The following is an 18776-nucleotide window of genomic DNA, read 5'->3' on the forward strand; positions in this document are numbered from 1 at the left end:
GCAAGGCAGTCCACCAAACAGCTAAGCTAAATCCCCGACCCTCCATTGCATTTACTTTTACTATTGTTTTCTTGGAATTATTGTATGTTTACCATGCCTTTATTTGTTTTTCCCCCTCCTTTCTTTCTGATTGATATTTTCTTTTTCAAAAAATTTTATTAGTATGTGTTTGCAGTATCTGCAATTTACAACCAACCTGGGGTATGGTTACAGGTACATACTATAGCTTGTTTCCTTTTTCTTTATCCCCATTTTCTTTTCCTCCCTCTCCCTCTTCCAATTCTCCTGTCCCATTTTATATTTTTGTTGACATTAGTAATCTTAACTCATAGTATGGCACATAATGGTTATATTAATTGAGATTACTAGGTTCTTGTACATGGCATATCTTTATTTATTCTACCTTTTTCCCTTTCTCCTTCTCCTCACCCCCTGTCCCTGTTCCTCTGGACCTCTTCCTTATTGCAAGAGATCCATCTCTTGTCTCCCTTTTTTTTTTTTTTTTGTATTGGGGATCGAACTCAGGACTTTGAGCTTGTGAGGCAGGCAGCAGAACCACTGAGCTAAATCCCCAGCTCTTGTCCCCTTCTATCCATCCTTTATTAGTCTCTTTTTTTTTTTGTACCATACCTCACTCAAATGAGAGATACCATATAGTGTTTAAGCTTGTATGTCTGATTTATTTAATTCAACTTTACATTTTCCAAGTGAATCCATTTTCCTACAAATGTCTCAAATTTGTCATTCTTTATAGCTGGGTAGTATCCCATTATGCATAGATACCGTGTTTTCTTTATCCAGTTGTCCATTATCCAAGAGCCTGGGTATACAGGCTGTTTCCAGATCTAGCTATCGTGATTGTGTGCCACAAAAGGTAGTATGCATGTATCTCTGTAGTATAATATCTTAAGCTCTTTGGGGAAGATACCTAGCAGGGGTTAGCTACGTCAAATGAAATTTCTAAATTCAATTATTTGAGGAATTTCCATACTGATTTCCATAATGGTTGTATTAGATTACATTTCCCTCAACAATGGAAAAGGGTTCCTTTTTTTGTGGTACCAGGGATTGAACCTGGACCTTGCAATTGTGAGGCAGGAGGCAGCACCACTGAGCTAAATCCATCGTCTAAGGAGGGCTCCTTTTTAATCACAGCCATGCCAGTATTTGTTACTGTTTGATTTCTTAATGATTGCCATTCTTTCTGGAGTAAGGTGGAATCTTAGTATTATTTAATATGTATTTCTTTAATGGCCAGAGATGTTGGACAATTTTTCATATATTTGTTGACCATTTCTATTTCTTACTCTGTGAAATGTATGTTCATTTCTCTTGCCCATTCTTTCAGTGGGTCTTTAATTTCATTTGGCTTAATTTTTTCCAGTACTTTATATATTCTAGATATTAGTCTTAATTGTAACATGTTTACTTAAGTTCAAAAATTCTTAACAGAATTTCAATTATTTAGTATCTCCATCTTCCTCCCAAGTAATCCAGGGTCTTAGTATGCATTAATTATTCACAGAACACCTTCCCCATCTATGTCTACCTTAATATTTAAATTCTATCTAGTTTTGAGAAAATTATCTTTCTTTTTCAAGAGTCAACAATGAGTTATGTTTATCAACATATACCAAAGTCTGGATGAAATATTTTTCTTTATTCCATCTCAGCCCTATTATTTTTTCAAAATATTTTTTTCTGCCTGAAATATTCTTTAGTAGTTATCTTTATGAAATTCTGTGGGTAATAACCTCTTTTATATTTCCATTTCTTCTAGAGTGAATTCATTTCCAGTTGTTTATTTTGTTTCTTTCTTTCTTAGCTTTATTTCTTCATATGCTGTGGAACTTCAATATTCAATGAAGTCTCTTGCTATCTCTTTGTCTCTCCTCACCATAGGTCTCACATTCTTGAAGATTAATTAATGTATAATCTCTCTTCAGCTTCTTCTGAAGACCATTTAGTCAAAAACATGGTCATATATTGGTAGTTCTTGTCTCCAACCTGCACTGATTTGGAAGTTATAACATATACAGATAAACAAGCCAGCAGTTAAACCTGAGTTTGATTTTTTGTAACATCCTTGATATCCAGTTTTATACAAGTGCTTGTTCAGAAAATGTTTGTTTTTCTGTGCTGGGGATTGAACCCAGGACCTTTTTTGTTGAGCTATAACTGCAGCCATTTTTTAATTTCTATTTTGAGACAGGGTCTGCTAAGCTAGTAAGTTACCCAAACTAGGCTCAAACTTGCCATTCTCCTGCCTCAGCTTCCTAGACTTTTAAAAAAATTAACTTTATTGGTACATTCTAGGTATACAATACAATTATATTCATCATTGGGATCTTGTACCTTTACGTGACTTACCTTGGTTCTTTTTTTCCCCAATTCCCCAGCTTTCCCTCCACCCCCTCCACCCTTCCCTGTTTACAAAGACATTGTTTCCATGTTTTTCCTTTTTATGTATTTTTTTCTTTTCCCTTTTTACCCTTTGCCTACTCCTCCCACTTCCTCTACTCTTTTAGAGCTTTTCTTCCTATTATAAAATATCAGTTACACATTTTGATCCTTACTTACATTTTGACTTTTTCACACCAGTGAAACTATTTGATATTTACACATGTGTGTCATTAATTTCACTTAAGAGTATGGCCCCAGTGTACATCCATGTAGCTATAAAAATCTCTAGATTCTCATTCTTTATGGCTGAGTAGTACTCCACTATGTACATCTTCTTTATCCAGTCTCCAGTTGATGGACAATTGGGCTGTTTCCAAGTTTTAACTATTACAAACTGTGCCGCTATAAACATGGGTGAGCATATACTGCTGTGGTATGATTCTTTTAATTCTTCTGGGAAGATACCAAGCAGTGGAATAGCTGGGTCAAATGGGACCTCCAATCCTAGTTGCTTGAGGTATCTCCGTATTGATTTCCAGTGGTTGCACCAGTCTGCACTCCCATCAACAATGAAGAAGAGTTCCTTTCTCCCCACAACCCCACCAGCATTTGTTATTGGTTGATTTCTTCATAGCAGCCATTCTTTCTGGGCTAAGGTGGAATCTCAGTGCTGTTTTCATCTGCATCTCTCAAATGACCAGTGATGTTGAATAGTTTTTCATATGTTTATTTGCTGCTTTTACTTCTTTGCCTGAGAAATGTCTGTTCATTTCAGATGCCCATTTTTGAATGGGGTCTTTATGTTTGGGGGTCTGATATTTTTGAGTTCTTCATAGATTCTAGATAGTAGATGGCAGGCAGGTACCACCATGCCCAGCATCAGGAGCAGTTGGAGAGTTGTTGGGAGATACAGGGCATGTGAAACAAAACACAAGGGGATTCACACGTTCCAAAGAACATAAGCACCCAAGACATGTTTTTGAAATTCCTTCTTTTTTGGGTTTTTGGATAGTGGAAATTCTTGGTTCAGAGAGAGATGTAGAAGCAGAGGGGGACCCTCTCAGTATTTTTATATCAGACAATCCTGTTACTTTTGGAAATTTGTCTTGCATGCAAAGAAATATATAGCTCTTTGAGCAGCTTATTGCTTACATCCTAGTAATTTAGTCTTTGTATTAACAATAATGAAAAGAGGGCAACTATTTTGATTCAGTGGGAACTGGAGTGGCAGTCAGGAAAACTACTGGGTTCCAGCCTGCCTTAGTCAAGCTCTGTGAGCTGGGACTTCCTGTGGCTTCCTTAGCCCTGTTTCCTCCTGTAAGAGACAAAGAGGATGCTGAATCAACACCAAAAACTCAAACTACAGCTTATACATGAGGTGAGTAGCTTACGTTTAAAAACATTTCATTGGAGAATATTCAATATTGACTGCTCGTATTTTGTTCTTTTTTGAATCACTTGAACTGATGGGAATCTTGAGAACAGCTTTATATTTTTCACCATTCCTATCCTAATTCTTAAGACAATAATTTTCTTCATTGCTTCCCTGGCAAAGGAAAGCCATATCTGACAGCTGTCCAAAACAAACCATAGTTTGATAACAGTAAACTGAAAAGAAAAGGAAGAGAGATGCCTATAAATTTAGATTTCTGGTGAATAGACTGGTTCCTGGCCTCACAGATATCCCACTAATTATCTGTAATTTACCTATTTTCATTTTCTATGAAATTGTTGGTTTTAAGGTCAGAGTGCAGCAATTCATTGGTTTGTACTGCAGAAATAAATTGAGGGCATTTGGAGCTAAAGTCTTTGATGTGTGCAGTTGGGACCGTGGATGTGAAGCGGTCTCCTATTTATAGATGGACAAGCTTAATTGTTGCTTTTCAATTTAAATAGAAAGGCTCTGTTTACTGCTGCTTTTAATTGTAGCAAGCTGGTAAAAAAGCATGCAGGGCCTCTTCAGTAAAGGCAACTCAATAAAAGCATTTTGTTAGTAAATTATTATTGCCATCCTGAAAACCATGAACAGTATTAGAATATAATGGCAATCAGCAACTTAGCTTCTCCTTTGGATAGACCCAACATAATGCTTTTACACTACATTTTCTTAGTTCAGTAACTCTCTCTCTCTCTCTCTTTCTCTCTCTCTCATTAGAGCTGATAATGATGGGCACTGTGACTCTCTTTAATCTCATCTTTCTTTTACAGATGAAAAATCTGAGCTCCCTATTCAGGGCTGAGAATTATCATGCCTGAGTCAGGAAAAGGAAAGATTATCTGGGAAATCACCCCCTTTTTGTACATGCCTGGTCAGAAGAGGATAATAAGACATGCTGAGTCTTTACATATGGAATTCTCTTTTGAAAAGTTTTCTACTAAATGAACAATTTTAGGCTCAAATCCTTGGGAATTTGATATAGTCAAGGATTCAATTCTGATCAGAATAAAATCACAAACCCAACAGTACTTCAAAGAAGTATTGGCAGGGAATAAGACTGAGATGGTTGAAGGATTGAATTTTCCAAAAATGACCACAGAAATATTTGCAGTTCAATGTGCTCTCCTGGACCTTAGCACTCCCATCAAAAGCAGCAGTTCATGTTCTTTCTCTGGATCTTAACTCTTCAAGAATGCCTCCAAAAGTAGAATGTAACTATAGTGAATTTGAGTGACTTTTCAGGCTAGATGATAAAAGGCGCTAAATTTCCACTTTCTGTCTTTTAGGAGACTCATCCTTGGAGCCCAGCCACCATGCTGTGAGGAAGCCCAGACCTTGTGAGGAGGTTTCATGTAAGCATTTAGCTGAAGTTCCAGCCCACAGCTAGCATCCACACAAACGAGACTTTGAACTGTCTCAACTGGTACCTCAACACACAGAAGAAAGATCAGAAGGTGCAGGGAGAGGATAGCTGCTTACAAGTCAGAATAAATCAACATTGCTGACACTTTGAACCTTAGCCTGCAGAATGATTAAAAACACAGATTTCTGTTGTTTAAGTCTCACAGCCCATGGTACTGGTTACAGCAATCCCAGCAAGTAATACGCAACACTCTGAGTAAAGTATGTTAAGTTCGGATGAAGGATTTACAGATGCTAATGTAGTGAAAAAGGTAACTTGCCCAAGGTTACACAGTTTTATTTTCTTCTGAAAATAAGAAAACCAGGACTTAGGAATTTGACTTACACAATGGTGCACAGCTAGTTTAGAGAAAGATTCAAAACTAGAAAAGTCAAACCCTACCCTATATTTGTGCCATTTGGTGTAGAGTCCTCGGATGTGTCAGTCCCAGGTAGCTGCGTTAAGAGAGGTAGCAGCATTATGGGGCTCCAGCTTCCTCCACAGCAGCGTCCTCCTTTCTTCTTTCCAATAGAATCTCAGTCTTATTCAGATGCTCAGTCCTCCTGCAGCTCAAGCAACTCAGAGGACTCCCCTTAGCCTCAGGAGTGAATCTGATTGGTCTAAGGTTTAATTTCATTCCCTCTCTGTGATTGGGTTATAACAAGTCACTTGGGCCAGTTCTGGACAGTGATATGTAAGGAGGCACTTGTTGGAGACTTCTGGGACAGATTTGCTTTGCTGTTAAGAATCAACTATTCTCTCTTACTCCCCAGGTTTGAATGAAGATGGGTGAATCCACAAGTGTCCCCTGGTGGGAACCAGCTTTAAAAAGGAAGCCGATCGTGAATTTCAAAGACAAAACATGTAAAGAACCCAAGCTCTTAGAACTAAATTGGAATGCTGAATCAACTAACTTCTGTTAAATTGCCTATTGAATGAGTTTATGCTTCCCCATTAAAAAGCTAGTTTAGAGTTTTTGATATATCTGAAAACTCATGACAACAAAGCACATCCCAGTAATTCTAAATTCTCCTAGAAGAGTAAATGAGCCCTAAGGACATTTACTCTGCCTCCAAAGGACAAGCACCAAAATTTGCTCTATGGTTTCTAACTCTGTCTCCTTGGGCTGTAAATGGGCAAATGGTTTCTCTCACATATGAATGACCATTGAATGAAATGTGCAACATCTCCAAGCCAATGCTGAAGTGAAAATGTTGGAACTGAGATCTTAGCCTTAAGGTTGTTTGTTCTCTACAACACAGACTGAGGTTATCTGCAGGACCTAGGGCAACGAGACAGGGAAATCCTGGCCTGTGGAGCAGGCAGAGGACGGGAAAAGATGTCAGGCTCTCATCCTTTGCTGGTACTGTAGAGTTGTTTTTTGTTTTTTTTTTTTGTGGTACTGGGGATAGAACTGGGGTCCTTGTGCTTGCAAGGCAGGTGGCAGAACCACTGAGCTAAATGTCTGGCCCTACAGGTTTTTGACTCAGTGAAAATGAAATGATTTGATAGTTTTAGTCTGGTAATCATACAGAGAAACGAGTTTGAGGCATTATTTATATAATGAAAGCTTTCAAATACTAACATTTATTACAGAGCCTTGGTTCCTATATTTTATTTTTTTAGAATTAAAGTGATTTGTTTTCAGTATGAACTCTGGGATATATTGTATTCTTGTCAATCACATTGTACAGTTGAGGCTGGACAAGGATATTGATTTTTCCCAAATTGGTTGATTTTTTTTTTCAGGTCCAGGGATCAAACCCAGGACCTTGTGCTTGCCAGGCAGGCATAGTGCCACTGAGCTACATCCCCAGCCCATCTCCAGTTGGTTGAATCAAAACTTGAATCTAGGACTTCTGATTTTTAGCCCAGTGCTATTCCCAGCAATTTCTCCATGTGAGCTCTTTCTCTTTTAAAAATCACTTTAGCCTTAACATTTTTCAAAGTAAAAATTTTGAGATAATTATAGATTCACATGAAGTTATAAAAGATGACACAGGGAGATCTTGTGCATAGTTTCCCTGGGCCCCACCCTCAATGGTGACATCTTGCAAAACTATAGTAGAACATCACAACCAGGTTGTTGATATTGATACACTATAGAATATTTCTACAGGACCATTCAAGCCATACTTTTATTTCTATTCATACAAATTTCTCTTTCACACTTTTCTATTACTTAGCCCTTGGCAACTATCAATTTGTTTTCCATTTCTTTAGTTTTCTTATTCTAAGAATGCAGTATAAATAGAGCCATGCAACACGAAACCTTTTGGTTTTGGCTTTTCTTCGCTTAACATAAGTCTAGAGAGTCATTCAGCTTGTTGCCTGTATCAATAATTTCTTCCATTGTGTTGCTGAGTAACACCTCATGGTAAGGAAAGGTTTGCTAAACTATTCATCCTGGAAGGATGTCTAGGTTGCTTGCAGATTTTGACTACTACAAATAAATCCTCTATAAATATTCATGTCCAGGCTTTTGTGTGAACATAAACTTTCATTTTTCTGGGATAATTGCCCAGGAGTGCAATTCCTGGGTCATATGGGAGTGTATGTTTATTTAAAAAAACACTGCCAAATCCTTTCCAGAATGACTACTATACCATTTTATATCCCCAACAGCAATATGTGAGTGTTAAAATGTCTCTGCATCCTTGCCAATATTTGGTGTTATTGATTTTTCTTATTTAAATCATTCTGATAGGTAGGTAATGATATCTCACTGTGGTTTTAATTTGCTTTTCTTTAATGACTAATGATGTTGAGCATCTTTTTGTATGTGTTTATTTGCCATTAGTATATCATCTTTAGTGAAATGTCTCTCTTTTGCCCCTTTTCTAACTGTATTTTTTGTTAGCTCTTGAATTTTAAAAGATTTTATGTATCCTAGATACTAGTTGTTTGTCACGCATGTGGTTTGCAAATATTTCCTCACAATCTGAATCTTGATTTTATCCTTTTAATACGAATCTTCACGGGGCTGGGGATTTCGCTCAGTGTTTCCAGTACCTGCTTCGCAAGTGCAAGGACCAGAGTTCAATCCCAGGTGCCAAAAACAAAACAAAACAAAACAAACAAACAAAGAATCTTCACAGAGCAAAGCTTTCTAATTTTGATGAAGTTATTTTTATCCCACTTCTTGTTCTATGGACCATATTTGGTGACAGATCTAAAAGCTCTTTGCCTACCTCTATGTTTCAAAGAGCTTTCTTTGCATTTTTTCTAAAAGCTTTGTAGGTTACATTTAGCTCTATGATTAATTTTTGTATAAATGTGAAATGTGTTGAAGTTCATTTTTTTAGTTTTTTGATATATGTGTTATAATTATTTGTTAAAATGGTTTGTGGTGGTATTTCCTGTTTATTTGCCAATATTTTCTCTTCTTTATCTGTCTTGGTTGAGTTTTATAAATTTTATTGATGTTTTTGAATAGCTAGCTTTAAAATTTCATACATTTTCTGATTTTAATTTCATTGATTTCTTTTGTTATCCTTTTCATTCTTTTTATTTTGGGTTTATTTTGTACTTCCGTTCTTATGTTACAGAGGTGGTAGGTTAGGTTTTTTTGTATGCAGCTGTTCCCCACTTGTAACCCCTCAATGATACAGTTCACTCTCAGGACTGCTTTAGTTCTGTCCCACAAATTTTGATTCGTTATATTTTAATTTTTATTCATTTCTGTGCATCCTTTAAAAATTTCCCTTCAGATTTCATTATTGACCCATATATTAGTCACTTTCTCATGGCTGGGATAAAATCCCCGATAGCTGCAAATTGAAAAAGGGGGAGATTTATTTGGTTCTTGGATTCCAAAGGTTCATTTTGTAGTTGGCTGGTTCAGAGGAATAAATGGCATGGTAGAAGAGCACGTGAAAAGAAGGTGCTCAACCCATGACAGCCAGGAAAGAGAGGGATGAAAAGGTAGAGGGAGAGGGAGAGGAAGGGGGAGGAGGAGAGACAGAGAGAGCAAGAATACACTCTTCCAGGTTATGCCTACAGTGATTCTTCCTCCAAGCAGGCCCCACCTCCTAATAGAACACTTAGCTATGAATTCCTTAATGGGTTAATCCACTGATGGTGTAGTTCTCACATGATCTGATCGCTTTTCCAAGGCCCCACCTCAACATAGGAGTCTTTGTGAGAACATTAAAATCTATACCATAACAGCTCACATATTACTGAAAGGTCTGTTATTTCATTTCCAAGTCTTGGGAGACCTTCCTGTTACTTTCTATTATTGACTTCTAGGTTGCTTCCATTATGGTAGAAAATACTATATGAATTCAATTATTTTAAATCTGTTGCTGCTGGTTTTATGAGGCAGGAATTTGTCTGTGTTGGTATAGTGTATGTGCATGGACACCTGACAAGAATGTGCATCTGCTGTTGGTAGTGTAGTTCAATGGATGTCAGTTAGATCCTGTTGTTTGATAGTGCTGAGTCTGTTTATGTTTCCTGAGTTTCTGTCTAGTTGTTCTATCAAATACTAAGACTGTGTAAATCTCCAATTATAATGTAGATTTATCTATTTCTCTTTTTAATTTTGTTGGGTTTTTTTTTTTGGTATGAAAAATTTATTGAGAAAAAGAAAGCTTCTGTCTAAATGAGATGGAAAGGGACAGAAAGTGGGTTGGCCACTCACCCAACTTCTCAAAGGTGTTTTATGGCATAAAGCCATGAGGTGAGGTGGGTTCAAGATAGGACAAAACTATAGTCAACTAGTGAGATATCAAGTACAGTTGAGATCCAATACTAATCCAATGAGAAATCACAAAGTGGACAAACTATGAACAACCAATAAGATTATGACAAGTATAGTTGATAAGGTAATATTAATTAAGTGGGGATCCAATGGGGGAAAATGTCACATAGCAAGTGTTTAATTAATGAACAAGGAGTTTTGATCATAAGGAGTGGGTCAGCGATCTTTCTTGGAAGATCTTAGTCATGTGTCATGACCCCTCCACCTGTGATTGGTATTTATTTAGAATATCAGTCACTGTTATTCATCCTTAGGTGGAAGTACATGGGTGTGGTAGCTTCTCTTCTTTTACAATGCTGACCTTCATTTAATGTGTCTTGATTTCCATTGTTGGCTTCTCCACTGTCCTCCATTTTGGTTCCTTGAAGGCCAGCCCTGTCTGTCTACAAGATATCTAATTAACTTACCTATCTACAATATTCCATTCTGCCCTCTGAAGAAGTACCCTTAACTGCTGTGAGGGGTCAAAGGGCAAAGACTGTTCTGGCTATTTCCCACTGAAGTTGGTTGTAGCTGTGATTAGCAGTCAGGGTTACTCTACAGAGGTTTTGTCTAAAGGCCCTTGATAGGCTCCAGGCATTGTCATCTTGGGTAAGCATATAGCTTTGAGTTTGGAGAAGACAAAGCCAAAGAAACAGTTAAGAATACATGGGCCAAATAATAAGGTCAGCAGGATTGCTATAAATATAGCTAACAAGCATTTCTACCAGGAGAAACTAGTAATAGCTTCCCACAAGGAAAAAGTCAAGGGTACTTCAGACATAGAAGTTGTATTGTGGTTTAGCAGTTATGAACTTTTTACAAGGTCAGTCTAGTGGGTTCTGGTAAAAGAAATCTGATACATTTATCTTTGGTTTCATTTGTATGACTACTTGTAAGGATAAACAAAATTTTAAGAAATTAGAGTATGTATAATCTAGTACATGAACACTAGAATGGAAAGGCAGGTTGGGGAAAGAGTCAAATGTAGAAACTGAAATAGTGATTGTAACCTGTTAGTTAGTTCTTAGTCTCTTTTATTGATGGAGGTTATCTATATGTCTGATATTTTGTCATAAATCTGTCTAATCTTATCTGTAAGAAGATAGAGATAATTTGAAGAACAAATTTAGCTGAGCTCTTATTAATTTTACCATAGTTTTTCCCTAATGATCCTTAACCATGGTCAGCTACCAGTGTAGCTGGAAACTTCCAGAGAGGGTCAGCTAATGGAGCCCCTTTTTATATCTAGCTCTGTTACTGTGGTATTATTTTATATCTCTTTTGGTTATTCTTTTCGGTTGGGTGTTTAAGACCAAGTTAAAGTGAGACCTGTATCAATCAATATGAACCTCTTGCTATCAAGGTCAGCTAAGTCTCTTCAGATATTACTTTTGAACCATGTATAGAGCCTCTCAGCTCCTCCATCAATGTCAGCCCTCAGGATAGATCATTGCCTTGCTTGACCATGTTGCTTTCAGTGAAAACAGGGGAGAGTATTTCCTCTTGGTGACCCTCCTATGTCATACAGTATATTTTTCCTCTGGTGTCTAGCAATCTCCCTAATCAGGAGGCTGGGTGCCTTGCCAAAGATTTGGGATCTTGTAGAAGGTTCCCTTGTGTCCTCGATCTTTGCTGACCTTGGGGGGCAAGGACCAAAATAGCCTCTTATCCCAGTTACCTTTCTAGTTTTGTTCTCCAAATTTTAGCTGTTGAACACCCAGAAGAGAAGATCAGTACATCAGTAGGGCAGTAGGAGCAGTGACCTTGACTTTTATAATTTTGTCAGGGCATTAAGCTCTTTTGAAATTTATTCCTTTCTTTTTTTTTTTTTTTTTTTTTTTTTTTTTTTTTTTTTTGGTACGGGGGATCGAAATTGGATCCTTGAGCTTGCGAGGCAGGCAGCAGAACCACTGAGCTAAATCCCCGGCCCATGCTCTTTTGAAATTTAAAGCACAGTTAGAGGATTGTTATTACTTACTAAAAATGATTGTTTTCGTAGTTGAATACCTGTAGAATGTTAAGAGAAAACAGTTATACATTATATAGAGAAAATTAAGATCAAGAGCCACACAGTATTTTAGCATGACAATCATGACAGTATCTTTGTAACACTTACATGTCCATCTTAGTATGAAATAGTCTTTTAGTCAAACATCTCCATGTAATCATAAGACATTAAATGACATAAAGATAATTTGCTATTCTTCAATAGGATGTCATTTATGTTTTATATTTTTTATTTTTTATTTTATTTTATTTTTTATTTTGTATTTTTTGAGACAGGGTCTCACTATATAGTGAGACTGACCTGGAACTCACTGTGTAGCCCAGGTTGGTCTCAAACTCACAGTGTCACCACACCCTGCTAAAGATGCCATTTAAAGAGAACGTATTGTCATTTAAAGAATACTTATTGGCCTATAAATGTGCTTTAAAAGTTCATAATATCTGGCCTCTAATTTTAGTGTGTGACATTGTTTGGACTGTTTGGTGTCTGAGCATCCCTAAGTGTGGGGATACATATAACTTATACATCTTTTTAATCTTATCTATTGGTCTGAGCAAGTCCTCTAAAGACCTCTGAAGACCCTCAAGGGTCATCTGAAAACTTTCTTAGGTCTCATTTGACCTGTCTTCGGTCACTGAGAGAAAAAGACACATGAACACAGGTAGTCTCATATTTACTGTTTTCTTCCTGTAAGGGTTACTGTCTTTAAGGGACCCAAACAACTTCACTAAGGATGGATATAGCCTCATGAAGGTTTTAATTATGGCTAGCCCCTAATTTTGTTAGCTTTTGCTTCACATATTTTTCCGCTTTCCTGTCTGATATATAAATATTTAGCATTGCTCTATCTTCTTAATGTATTGACCTTCATCAGTAAATAATATATCTCTGTCTCCGGTAATCTGAACTCTACTTTATCTGATATTAACATAACTACTCCTATCTCCCTTTTATTAATGTTTGCATAATATATTTTCTATCCTTTTACTTTCAACCTGCTTATATTTTTACATTTGAAGTATCTCATAGACAACATATAGTTATATTTGTTTTTATCCATTCTGCCAATTTGTCTTAACTAGTAGCCCAAATTATTTAAATCTTTTACATTTAATGTATTTACTGATATAGTAGATAAATGTGCAATTTTATTTTATTTATTTGTTTTATGTTTTCTTTTTCTTGCCTTATGAGCATTATCTAAACATTTTTTAGAATCACATTTTAAATTATATATTCACATTTCTGAGTGTACATTTTTATATGGCTATGTCAGTGGCTGAAATACAGAAGGATGTATAGATAGTTCATTCTCACTCTATTGATCTGTTCATATCATAATTTTCCCAGTGTGAATGAAGTATGGAAATCCTTACCCCCTTCGTGTCTATTTACCCTCCTTTCATAATACAATTTTCTCATATATTTATTTCATGTAAACCATATCGGACAGTGTTAAAACTTTTGCTTTAATTATTACATATAATTCAAAAGTCTTAAAAGGAGAAGGAAAAACTATTGTTGTTGTTGCATGTAATCAATATTTTTACTGCTATATTTTTCCTTATCCATGTTCCAAGTTTCTTTCTTTTATCATTTCCTTTTTATAGCAGATCTGTTGATGATCAATTCTTAACTATTTTCCTTCTGAGACTGTCTTGTTTTTGCCTTATTTGTTAAGGATATATGTATTCACTGGATCTTGGATTCTGGGTAGACTATTATTGTCTCTCAGAAACAACAATATTGGTGCATCTCCTTGTGACCTCTGTGATATAAGAAGTTGTTTTTATTCTGTAAGTTTTCATTTCTCTTTCAGAATTGTAATATTCTCTTTGCTTTTAGCTCTTGGTATGGATTTTTCATGTTTATCTGGTTTAGAGGTTTTAAAATTTTTGTTTTTCTGGCATTTTCAGCTGTAAATTAAGATTGTTTTGCCAATTTGAGAAATTTTCAGTCATTTTTCACCAAGTACTTTTGCAGTCTTGAACCTTTTTTCTTTTCTATCAATAATTTTGAAGATATCAATGTTAGATTTATTGCTACATTTCTACAAATTCCAAAATTGTTGACTTTTTCAGTCTATTTTCTATTTTACAGATTGAGTATTTCTAATTATTCTTCCAATGTACATATTTCTTTCTTTGTCCCTTTCATTTTACTTTTGAGCTCACCACAAGTTTATTTTTAAAATTTCTGATATGGTATTTTTCAGGTTTAATATTCTCATTTGGTTCTCACATTGACTCTAGTTTTGCTAAAATTTCCTATTCTTAATTGATCCCAAATATGTTCATAATTGCTGTTGAAGCATTTTTATGATCACCACTTTAAAAACTTTGCCAGATAGTTTAAATATTTCTGTCATCTAGATGTAGTCTTGAAGATTTGATTTTACAGTCTGCCTTCCTAATATTTTCTTCAAGTATTTAAAGTATAAAAGAAACCTGTGATAAGATTTTTTTCTGTAACTGTTATTATATCTGGGGGACTTGATTTAACTGTGGTATCTTTGAATCCAGTGCTCTTTCCTCTCAGTGCTTGACAGCTGCAGAAGACCTGGAAAGTGAATGCTGTTCTTCCTCTGTCTTCGCAGACACGAGTCTGAGCTTCCAAGCGGACAGAGAAAGAAGAAGATGTAGTTTGTCTCTGCTTCTCTTTTAACAGAAACAGATCAATGAATGTAAACCATTTAAGAATAGCTGCGTATCTATGGAAGCCCTCCTTTTTATTACCCACTTATACTTCCAGTGCTGATAAAGGTCACCCAATAAGATCTATTTAATGGGGACAAAATATTGAATGAATGGGAAGTCTCAAAGCACAGCATTTGAGAATGAGTCTACATACCTAAATTGAGGTCCTTTATTTTTGTCTACCTCTAGTAGTAGTTTCTTATCTCAGTATCTTTATATTTCTGATTCAGAAATTATCAAAAGAAATGCACATACCAATGAGACAAAATGTGTGTCAAAGACATGTCTATGTGAGCAAAAAAACTAGTAGCCCAAATTAGAAACACTGCAATTACCCGTCAATAGTGGAATGAAGACTTGTGATGACATAATGCAATAGGTTACGATAGAGCGATGAGACTGAATATCTAAAACTACCTGCGATAATATAGATAAATTTCACAAATACAGTGTTGAGCGAAAGAAGCCAGACACAAGAGAATCTATACTGCATGACTCCTTTCATATAGGAACGACATATGGCAAACTAATCAATGCTGGTAGGAGTCACAATACTGCTTAGCCTTCAGGGGAGAAGAGCAGACAAAGGCAGCTTTAGGGGGTCTTCTGGAATGTTGATTCTGTTCTGCTTTTCTATTTTATTTTGAGCTGCTTTCTGATTATATAAATGTATATGCATTGTCAAAATTAATAGAGTAAACATACTTCAAGTTTCTCATGTTTTCCGTATGTGTGCTATACATCAAGAAAAACTCTTGGGAATTTAGCCACACCCAAACACCCAAACACACACACACACACACACACACACACACACACACTCACACTCACACAATGGTAGCTAATCTCTGATGGCTGTATTAGGGTCATGGCTGCCTCTATGGCCTATGAACAAGAAGTAAATGCAGAGCCTCTACAGAGAACTGAAAATGAGTAGAAGGACAGAGAAAAGAGGAAATAGATTTCATAATAATGTAGCATCAGTCACTGGTGGTTTTCAAGTTGCCAAAAACTTGTAGAGTTTCTTCTTTTTAAGGCTTTACTGAATAGTCTTCTCATGAGTTTCTTACAACCAAAAAGTCAAGATCGTCTTATGTTTCTTTTTGTGAAGGCTATATAGCACAGTGGTCAAAGAGGTATTAGGCATAAGTCCAGCTTCACTGCATCTGTTGATGGGATTTGTCTCATCAGGTTATTATGAGAACTAAATGAGTTACTAATATAGAAGGCTTAATTAGTACCTGGAATATAATACAAATCTCATAAATATTAATGTAATAGTTTGGGTGATTTCAGTAATATTCATTCCCTTTTTTCCCTCCCATCATGAGCAGAGTGTACTAATTCACTCTAATTGTGTTGAACTTGACCACGTGGCTTCATTTGGCCAGTGGACATGATGTGAGCAGGGATCTTAATCAAATGTGCTTGCACAGACAGGCTTTGTTGTTGTCTCTAATGATCCATTAGGAGAAGAACATCCCCTGGGGTACTGTTCTCCCTTCAGTCTGGACCCAGAATGAATACATGCTGAACTACCCAGAGTCCAACTGCAATATGGAGCCAAGCTTAGCCAACAACAAACTCTAATGTGACCCAGTTCAGTCCAGTTATAATCAATTGAGCTGGAGTGAGCTCTAGATCCACAAGCATGAAAATAAATGTTCATAGTTACATGACAAGTGAGGTTTTAGGAGTTTACTATATGCAGCAGTGTTGTGGCATTACTTATGCAGATTATTAATATTATTATTGTTATTATTAACTTGAGAAAATGTCTTGGCCTCTGTATTCTCCTAGTTTAAAAAAATCTATTAAATGAAGACAAAAATAGTGCTTATCTCATCGAACTTTTGTAGGAATTAAGGAAATAAACTCATCGAATTTAGAATCATGCACGCACACATCCAGAGATTTGGAGTCTGACTCTGGCCCAGACAGAGATGACCACAGGTGACTGTTAGCTGGGAGTTTTCATCTGCATCAAAGACATTGCTGGCTTCTTGTGCACACCATCCCCCAACCTTCATGGCCTGAGCCACCTCCCTTCCACCCAGAAGACCAAACACCTATCCCCTTATAGCTCTTTATAAAGGCCAACTTTTTCATCCCTCTTTGAGTCCAACATTCCCATGTTTTGGGCAGATATTAAATTCGTATTTTCTTTTTCTGTTTTCTCTCTGCTGGTCTATTCATGGACTAAAGTTATCCAGACTTGCGAGGGAAAGAGTCAGTTTAAAACTCCCATGCACTAGTCACATTCAGACAGGCAGCTCAGCCTCTGGTTTAACTCATTCTGAGCAGTGAACCAAGTCCTGCACACATGTTGGTAGTTTCGAACTGGTGAAGGATGGTGAGGGCGAAAGGGTGCCACGTATTTTCTTTCTCTGTTCTCTCTGCTGGTCTATTCATGGACTAAAGTTATCCAGACTTGTGAGGGAAAGAGTCAGTTTAAAACTCCCATGTACTAGTCACATTCAGACAGGCAGCTCAGCCTCTGGTTTAACTCATTCTGAGCAGTGAGCCAAGTCCTGCACACATGTTGGTAGTTTCGAACTGGTGAAGGATGGTGAGGGCGAAAGGGTGCCAAAAAATGCTAATTTTCCTGAGGGACCACTTTGTGGCAGAGACCGTGCTGGGCACTATGTGTGTTTTATCTCATTTGGGCCTTAGAATGATCTTCCCACATCTTATCAACAAAGAATGGATGCTCACTAGGAGGAAATCTACCAAAGTTTTTTCAAAATCCTTACTAATGTTGAAATAAGCTAAGGCCTGGACCTGTCTGATATAAGGATATAAATTCCTTACATTGTCTTCCAGAAAAAGCCTCAAGGCCTTTTGCTAAAGATTTTAAAGTGTTTTTTCAAGAATGCACAAGAGCAAAACTCAGGTCATCACGTCAGTGGGACAATAATATCAAAAGCTGAAGATCAAAATCCCCTCCAACCCTCTATGAAGACCGTATCTAACCCTGAAAGGCAATAGGTGCTTCTTCCTTTATCCAATCAATGAGCAACTTCTTTTTCCCTTCCTATAAATTTCCCTACTACCAGCCAATCAAGGAGGCAGACTGGAGCTTGTAGTTCTGTCAATCTTTTGCCTTTTGCAAAAAACCCTGTGCAATAGTATGGGCTTCTGTTCTGGAGGTTCAGTGAGTCATTTGTCATCTCCAGAAGCCTACCAGCCCTCTCTAATTACAGGACAGCTTTTCCTTCAGTCTTTAGTTGAAATTTAAAATAGAATAATAAGACAACAATTTGGTAACCATTAAGAAAAGATGATCACAGCTGATTGGTATGATTTAGACCTAAAATGTCTCCCTGAGGTTCTCATATATACAGAGGTGGGTCTTTGGGAAGGTGACTGGATCACTGGGGCACTGCGGCTTGCTTGTTAGGAGATAGGGCTTGGTCAGAAGAGTTGGGTCTCAGGACCATGCGCAGGAAAGGTCTTTCCCTCCCTGGCCTCTCCCTTCTCTGTGCTTCCTGACATCCATGATGGGAGCAGCTTTTTTCCTCTATGCCCCCTTGCCCTCCTGTTCCTGCCTTGGCCCCAGCTGACCATGAATTAAATAGTGAGCCAATCTGTGGGTGTCAGGTAATGTGTTTCAGTGATGAGAAAGTGACCAGGGTACTGACATTTCATGTTGTTTGTTTAAAATATGTTAAAGAAAACATTACATGGCTTTAGCTGATACTTTTAACCTCATCTATCCCATTTTTCACTCCCAGTCCCCCAAATAAATCTCTATTACACTATAACTTGTTTTCCCTTTGAGTCAGTTTTTCATACATTTAGAAAACCTTTGCTTCTCTCATTTCTTCTCCTCTCAGGAGTTTTGTATATCTTAATCCTCAGAAAACAATGCCACCTATGTCTGTTTGCCCTTAGCTTTTGTCCCCTTCTCCCCCACGATTCATGATGTTGCTGCCAAGGCACGAGCTCTACAAAGAGGTGGCCTTGGTAGACCTGAAGTAGTTTGTCATCACCGTGGTGGGGACAGTTGTTTGCTCTCAACTCAGGCTGGTAATTCTGAAGTCCAAGGACAACCAGAAGCTTCACTTGGCATTTTGCTTTCT

At 37.1% G+C, this 18776-nt stretch overlaps 1 long non-coding RNA gene across 2 annotated transcripts in view; it reads left to right on the forward strand.

Moving 5' to 3' along the window:
• Positions 1-18776, forward strand: part of LOC104856555 — a 134962-nt gene that overhangs the window by 107326 nt on the left and 8860 nt on the right. For both annotated transcript variants that reach the window (XR_004516212.1, XR_778667.2), the window contains exons 2-3: positions 5128-5193; positions 6017-6107. This is a non-coding gene — a long non-coding RNA (uncharacterized LOC104856555). Of the gene's footprint in view, positions 1-5127; positions 5194-6016; positions 6108-18776 lie in introns of those variants that run through there.

The sequence above is a fragment of the Fukomys damarensis genome, unplaced genomic scaffold, assembly GCF_012274545.1.
Source record: "Fukomys damarensis isolate Sample0158 unplaced genomic scaffold, DMR_v1.0_HiC HiC_scaffold_7, whole genome shotgun sequence".
Lineage (NCBI taxonomy): Eukaryota > Metazoa > Chordata > Mammalia > Rodentia > Bathyergidae > Fukomys > Fukomys damarensis.